This window comes from Salminus brasiliensis, chromosome 11 (genome assembly GCF_030463535.1).
Source record: "Salminus brasiliensis chromosome 11, fSalBra1.hap2, whole genome shotgun sequence".
NCBI classification, from domain to species: domain Eukaryota; kingdom Metazoa; phylum Chordata; class Actinopteri; order Characiformes; family Bryconidae; genus Salminus; species Salminus brasiliensis.
Genome location: NC_132888.1, coordinates 3,436,980 through 3,442,904, shown reverse-complemented (window position 1 = coordinate 3,442,904; position 5,925 = coordinate 3,436,980).

Genomic DNA, 5,925 nt, shown 5'->3' with positions numbered 1-5,925 from the left:
TTTACCCCTCAATCAAGAGCCTTTAGTGGACGGTGGAACGTCTGATTTCTAAATGTCCTGAGATCTTTTTAAATCCCTTCCCAGACTCCTCTGCATCTCCACCCTTCTTTCTGAAGGCCTCAGAGAAGAGAGCTCTCTGAATCTGGACATGGTGATCTTCTTCATCCCTCACTCACTTCAACCATTAATCAAGATCAGACCAGAGGTTTAAATAAGACTCCAGACTCCTCCAGAATAATCATCTCCAACCATGTTCTGATCATCTGCAGCTGATGTTCTGCTCCTGAGTCTGATTCTACATATTAGGAGTAATAAATGTGGGGGTCAAAAGGCCAGAGGTTTTAATGCCATTCATTACTGTAGATATGGATTAAATATGCATTAAAAACTGCATATACACTATATGGACAAAAGTATTGGGACACCTGCTCATTCATTTCTTCTATAACCAAGGGTATTAAAAATAGCTGATCCTGCTTTTATTGGAGGAACTGTCTCTGCTGTCCAGAGAAGAAGGCTTTCTGCTAGATTTTGGAGGAGCATTGTTGTGAGGATTTGATTGCACTTAGCAACAAACGCGACAAAAGTGAGGTCAGGATGTTGGACGATGAGCTGTGTTAAAAGCCGCCCCGTACAAATCACAGACAATTTAAAGAATGTAATGAATTATGGGTACTCCATGTCCAATAAATGTGGGGTATTGATTTCTATTAAAGACATTTCTTCAGTTGTGTGAGTATAGAGCAAATGTCCAGACGTTTCCATATGTTTAAAGAGACGTAAGTTTTCATGGGGTGTCCTAACTTTTTCACATGACTATAATACAAAATAAAACAATACACTATATTTTATAATGTTATATAAAACAATACGAAGTAATCTTATACAATATGGGCAGAAGCATGGTGCAGCAGGTAGTGTGTGTGCGCCCACCTTCTATTGGCTATGCGAAATTGCCCCTGGCTGTGAGTGTGACTGAATATACGTGTGTGTGTGTGTGTGTGTGTGTGAGTCACTGATGAACTGGTTCCCTGTCCAGAGGGTATGCCCAGTGGTTCCGAGTAGACTCTGGACTCGTGATAAGAAGACAAATTAATAATCTATATCTACAAATAATCAAATGTAATAAAACAAATAGAAAAAAATAAGAAATATTATATGATATTAATTGTTTTGTATTTAATCTATAATAAACTATGATATAATATATCTAAAATGTTTGCATGGTACATTTAATGATCTTGTAATGTCTTTGAACAGTTATTTCTGGAGTTCTCCTTTAGGGGTCACTGGGTTCATTTTCCTCCACATATGATTAAAGGTCCAGCCATTAACCTGCAGAGCGTTTAAACCAATGACTCTTTAAATTGAGCACTTTTGAGTCGTGCTAAGAAAAATATATCAGTTGGCCAGAGCCGACTGAACGACGGTTAGAAATGTAAAAAGCGTCTCTCCATCCATCTGACAAAAGCCTTGCCCATTTCAGACTCATTACAGTCACTCGTTGACTAAATGGCTTCACCTTCTGTCTGAAGGGAAACTTTCTGTCCTTTATTAATCTTTCAGCAAGTTTTTCACCATTGAGAGTCACGTGTGGGAGTTTAGCAGTGTATTAGTGCCTGAGCCACTTCTCCTTAAACTTCAGACAAGTTAAAGACAAGACTTTTTTTTTTTTTGGGGGGGGGGGGGGGGGGAATTACTTTAAAACTTTAAAACTGAGGCTGTTATAGAAATAATCTTCAGCTTAAACTGAGAAAATGCCAGTTACCCAGTTTCATCAGTTGGGTGAGTATAGATCAAATGTTTAAAGAGACATAGGTTTTCATGGGGTGTCCTAACTTTTTCACATGACTATAATACAAAATAAAACAATACACTATATTTTATAATGTTATATAAAACAATACGAAGTAATATTATACAATATGAACAGAAGCACCATCTACCAACCATGAAGAGACTCCTCTGCATCTCCACCCTTTTTTCTGAAGGCCTCAGAGAAGAGAGCTCTGGATCTGACCATGGTGATTTTCACATCTTCACCCCTCACTTCAACCATCAATCAAGAGCAGACCAGACTAAATGTCTGAGGTTTAAATCAGACTCCAGACTCCTCCAGAATAATCCTCTCCAACCATGATCTGATCATCTGCAGCTGATGTTCTGCAACTGAGTCTAATTCTACACATTTCAAGGAGTAATAAATGTGGGGGTCAAAAGGCCAGAGGTTTTTACTGTAGATATGGATTAAATATGCATAAAAAGCAGATGTCAATGCATATACACCATATGGACAAAAGTATTGGGACACCTGCTTATTCATTTCTTCTATAATCAAGGGTATTAAAAAGAGCTGACGCTGCTTTTGTTGGAGTAACAGTAGAGATACTGGCTTTCTACTAGATTTGCAGATGCCAGCGACGGCCAGCACCGTTGCAGAGCGATGTGGGGAAAAAGCGCCATCTACCCACCCTGGAGAGAGCAAGGCCAATTGTGCTCCCTCTGGGCTCCGACTGCCGATGGCAAGCAGCATGACCGGGGATTCGAACTTTTGAGGCACGGTCATGAGGCCTGGTTCCTGTAGCAGCCTGTATTCCCATAACTAGCAGGACATGGAGGTGATGAGCTGCTCTCCAGCATCAACATCACCATATTCTCCTGAAGTCTGTGCCACATTTTACCAGTTTCACCAGCTTTGACTACAACTTTTCACTGCGCTTACTAGTCGTAGTGGGCGGAGTTATAAGGAGCAAAGACTGTGAAGTAACCAGAGTAAGGAAGCAGGTAGCTGCTACAGTGAGGACACTAACGCTAGAGCTCTGTTAGTTTCACCGAGTCTTCGGTGGAGGTGCGTTCATCGGCACAGATCTTATAACATCTGTACATTAAAGGCAAGGGTGGAGCCAAGCCCCTGGCCAACCAAGTGGGACCAAATTGGTGGTGGCTGGGAAAATATGAAAGGTCATCTTCTGAAAACCTCAAAGTAGGTGAGCCAAAGGACTCCTCAGAGGCGTGATGCTTCTGGCAGCTTCATGTAAGTCGTTGTGTAGCTTCACCTTTACCTACATATGTAAGTTATGCACATGTAGCTGCTGTAGGTGTGGTTCAGAAGATTAGGAGAAGTTCTCATCACATTTTTTTTGGAGGTGGTGGCAGTGTGTACGTTGAGTAGCCACTCCCTCCTCAGACATTTATGCTGAAATTTCGTATCCCATCCCATGAAGTTACACTCCTCCTCCTCCTCCTCCTCCTCATGTTAAACTAAATATCTTTCAGTAAGCAGCTGAATGCAGATGGTGGGACCTGGAGGACAGAACCTCCAGAGTTTCTGGAGGATATAATCATCCTGTACTGAAGCACTGCATAGGTTGAAAGAGGACCATGATTGAAGCCGTGATTGCATAGCCCAGCTCTGTGTTAGATGCTGATCGAGCCAGACTGCAATTTCATTAGAAATAAACAGCGATCCTGCTTTGCAGTGATTTGTATTTTAGCCTTCAGCTGCGTCATGCTCTCAGCAGGTTCCTGTGGCTCCTGCGTTTCTCGGATGACTCACTTACTCACTTAAACAACTCACACGGTTTCTGTACTGGTTCACAATGGAGCCAGCAGGGCCGGTTTTGATGTGGAGATGGCCTTGTTACGTCAAGTGATGGCTTATGTTGATGGACGTACTGCAAGCAGTGGAACTGTGGTCTCTGGATTAATGGATGGAGCTTCATCAAGTACATTTTGAGATGAGTTGAGTAGTTGGGGATGATGAGGTGGACGGTAGAGACAGTTACTCCCACAAAAGCAGGATCAGCTCTGTCAATAGCCTTGATTTCAGGAGAAACAGGAAATGAGCAGGTGTCTCAATACTTTTCCGTCCTCCTGGTCTGAGTGACAGGCTAGAACTGTGTCATTGATCTGATTATTGATTTGGAAAGTTCCGAATATTTGGATTACTTGTGTAAAACCTTGCCTTTTTTACTTGTTGACATCTAAATCTGGCAGTTGTTCTCCTGAAAAATTGAAGATATGAGGTTTTGCATGACAGTGATGGCTTACAGTGCTGTTTGGGCATTTTTATGCAGCACTGGAAAGATGAAAAGTCCTAACTGGTGGATTGAAATTGTAAATGGGGTTAGTCTTGGTTCCTCTCAGAGGTTCCTACTCATGCTCTTAGTGGTATCCTCTTATTGAGTCTGGGTTCCTCTCAGTGGTTCTTCCTCATGCTCTTAGAGAGTTCCCCTTATCAAGTCTTGGTTCCTCTCAGAGGTTCTTCTTCATGCTCTTAGAGAGTTCCCCTTATTGAGTCTAGGCTCCTCTTAGTGGTTCTTCCTCATGGTCTTAGAGGGTTCCTCATGCTCTTAGAGAGTTCCTCTTATTAAGTCTTGGTTCCTCTTAGTGGTTCTTCCTCATGCTCTTAGAGGGTTCCTCGTGTTCTTAGAGAGTTCCTCTTATTGAGTTTTGGTTCCTTTCAGTAGTTCTCCCTCATGTTCATTGTGAGTTCCTCATACTCTTAGAGAGTTCCTCATGCTCTTAGAAAGTCTTGGTTCCTCTCAGATGTTCTTTCTCGTGCATTTAGAGGGTTCCTTGTGCTCTTAGAGAGTTCCTGTTATTGAGTCTTGGTTCCTCTCAATAGTTCTCCCTCATGTTCATTGTGAGTTCCTCATACTCTTAGAGAGTTCCTCATGCTCTTAGAGGGTTCCTTATGCTCTTAGAGGGTTTCTCTTATTGAGTCTTGGTTCCTCTCAGAGGTTCTTCTTCATGCTCTCAGATGGTTCCTCATGCTCTTAGAGAGTTCCTCTTATTGAGTCTTGGTTCCTCTTAGTGGTTCTTCCTCATGGTCTTAGAGGGTTCCTCATATTAAGTCTTGGTTTCTCTCAGTGGTTCTTCCTCATGCTCTTAGAGAGTTCCTCTTATTGAGTTATTGTTCCTCTCAGAGGCTCTTCTTCATGCTCTCAGATGGTTCCTCATGCTCTTAGAGAGTTCCTCTTATTGAGTCTTGGTTCCTCTTAGTGGTTCTTCCTCGTGGTCTTAGAGGGTTCCTCATATTAAGTCTTGGTTTCTCTCAGTGGTTCTTCCTCATGCTCTTAGAGAGTTCCTCTTATTGAGTTATTGTTCCTCTCAGAGGCTCTTCTTCATGCTCTTAGAGAGTATTGAGAATTACATGAAGCCCTGCAGCAAATTATAGCTGTCTGAGTGATCCTGCATTTTCATGTGTTCCCACATTCAGATCAATTCACACTAAGGATGTTATGCACTTTCTTTCCAACAGATGGAGGCAATGATGCAACAACGAGATATCCCTCAGTCAAGGCTTACAGCACTGTCCAGCAGTGAGTTATGTAAGGCGTAAGAACAAGGAAACAAAATCCTTGCATTTTCAGATACATCCACAAATTCATCAGAATAACTACATTACTACATGTGCTGTAGTGTATACACTATATGGACAAAAGTACTGGGACACCTCCTCATTATAATTTATTTTCTTTTGAAATCAATTCCTCATGCTCCTAGAGAGTGTCTCTCATTTGGTTCTGGGTTCTCTCAGAGATTCTTCTTCATGCTCTTAGAAATGTCTTTCTTCTGTGTTTGGGTTCTCTCTGAGGTTCTTCACCATGCTGTTAGAGAGCTTTTCCTTTTGAGTCTTGGTTCCTCTTAAGGAGTCTTCCTTGTGCATTTAGAAAGTTCCCCCATGATCTTAGTGAGTTTCTCTTGTTGAGCCATGGTTCTTCTCAGGTTCCTCCTCAAACTCTTAGAGAGCTTTTCATTTTGAGTCCTGGGTCCTTTTAGTGTTCTCTCAGGGGTTCTTTCTCATGCTCTTAGAGGGTTTCTCATTGTGTCTTGGTTCCTCTCAGTGGTTCTTCCTCATGCTGGTAGAGAGCCTTTCCTTTTGAGTCTTGTTTTTTCTTGAAGAGTCTTCCTCATGCATGT